A 2,211-nucleotide genomic window follows, 5' to 3' on the forward strand; every position below is an offset into this window, starting at 1 on the left:
CTTGTCTTCTGTTCTTTTTTCTCCCCACCTTGTCCCTCTGCGCCGTCTCACTTGAGTGAAAGGTTGAGTGTTCGCACAATTGCAGCCAACACGTTCTATGAATAGATCGATTTCTGGGGTGCTGAATCCCAGCATTTCTTCTTTAACATGTTTACTAGGACTTGGATGCTCATATATTATGAGGAGTCAGAATGCGGTGCAGCAGCTATGTGGTGAAAAGCAGAATCACTTTCACACCTGGTTTACATGGAGGGATTTGATAGTTGGGTTTGTTTCATAAAAATAGAATAGGAGCAGAACGGACGATGAACTGTTGCCGTGGTAATGGAGTGCTACAGGAACGAGTCCTTAAAAAACAGGAAGTGAGTCAGCGCGGCTCCTTCGTCTCCAAGTCAACAGGTTTTTTTTTTTCAATGTCTTTTTGGTCAGATGTCTGAAACAATGTCTCTAAAAAAAGGCGTTTTTGCTAACAAGAGTCCAAATGAGAGGACTGAAGGTCCTCACTAGAACACAAGTCCCCCTTTAGCTCGGTGGTGGAGACGTGAGGTCACGTGACCGTGGTGCAGTTCCTTCATAGCCTGACATTAGCGTTTTACTGCTGCCAATGTATTCACTCCTAAAAAAAACATAAAAGTGGAAAAAACTTCCAGAAAATAAGGTCTGTGTTTGCCTCAGAGATTATTTACAATGTAAAGACCTTGTTGTCTTTCTGTTGAGGGAAGCAGTGTGATTCTAACTTCTGGATTTTATTAAAAAAATGCATCATCCCTGCAGCACTCTAGTACGAGTACAAAAGAAAATAGCGATAGAGCTGAATCGACATCTGTTAAGGCCAATTCATACTTTCTTTCTTACATACTTTGTAAAAGGGACAGCCGGTGTTGTGATAAATACTGTTTCCCTCCAACCGTTATCCTCAGCCTAACCATGGGCAGTGATATTTGAACAGGAGGGGAATCGATTTGACAGAGGATGACTTTGACATAAACCCGGTATGGCGGGACAATACACGCACACACACTAGACGCTGATGCAGTCGTTTTACACGTCAAACCACCAGGAGTGAGTCCACAACTTGCCTTAAGTCGGTGTACTACCCGACGGTACACATAAAAATGGCCGCCGTTCTACTGGAGACTTCATTTAGGACCTCGTTACGCGAAAGGTCGCTCTGTTCTGGTCAGAACACACTCACACACGAGCATTTGTTTTCATTTTGTTAATGCACTAGGTTTGTAACCTCCTTAAAAAACGTGTTTTTGTGATATTTGTTGAAATTCTTTTAACATCCAAACAGCCATCAAAACCTCAGGACTGTAATAAGCTTCATTTAGTTTAGCTCAAATGTAACGATTGGGCGGTCTACCTGCTGACCCCGCTATGTTCATGCACTCGTTGTTCATCACCGGAGTCTTCCACAAGCTGCTACTCTGTCAGCTGTGAGTACTAACAACGCCCATGTTGGTTGTTTAAGTTCCTCCTGATCATTTTGGGGGAGTGGCATCGGAGGGAAGACTGAAAGGAGGGATGTCAGTGTTGCCGACTCAGCGACGTTCTGGCTAGATTTCGCGTCTTTAGGAGCTAGTGCTGCTTTCATTGGATAAGAATTGGCAACACTGGGCCAGGATCTTAATTTGGACACTTTCAAGCGTGCTCTTGCTGGTTTCTCAACATTACCAACCCTATAGATTTAGGCCTCTAAAGGCCTCTAAGGATAGTTGCCAGGAGATTTGTCTCCTCGTGATCACATATTGGTGTCTACAAAGTAAACTGATTATGGGATTTTACAGGCGAAGGTCATTACACTATTTTCACAACCTAAATGTCCAGCCCATTCACAATGGTATTTACATTATTATGGAATATCTGAACCAAAATTGTTCAAACATGCTGATGAAGAAGTTGGGAAATGTCAATCAAGCACAGTCTATGCACACCTACACACCCAGAGAAGAGGTCTAATGAGGTAATATCAGTAAAAACAGCGCGCTAACATGCTATCATATTTAGCAGGTATGCTAAATACCAGCTAAACATATGCTGATTAACAGGAAACATGAGTTTTGGACGATTCTATCAAAGCTAAATATTTCAAGTTGGTCACAAACTAAAGTATTGACCATTGAAATGTGTTTTCTCAACGAGTCTCCAGATGAAACATCAAAAGGTATCACAAGTCATCCTGATGGGAACATGAATTATGTCCCTCAG

Source organism: Clinocottus analis, unplaced genomic scaffold (genome assembly GCF_023055335.1).
Source record: "Clinocottus analis isolate CAN_PGR_092001 unplaced genomic scaffold, fCliAna1.0.p SCAF_5, whole genome shotgun sequence".
NCBI classification, from domain to species: Eukaryota; Metazoa; Chordata; class Actinopteri; order Perciformes; family Cottidae; genus Clinocottus; species Clinocottus analis.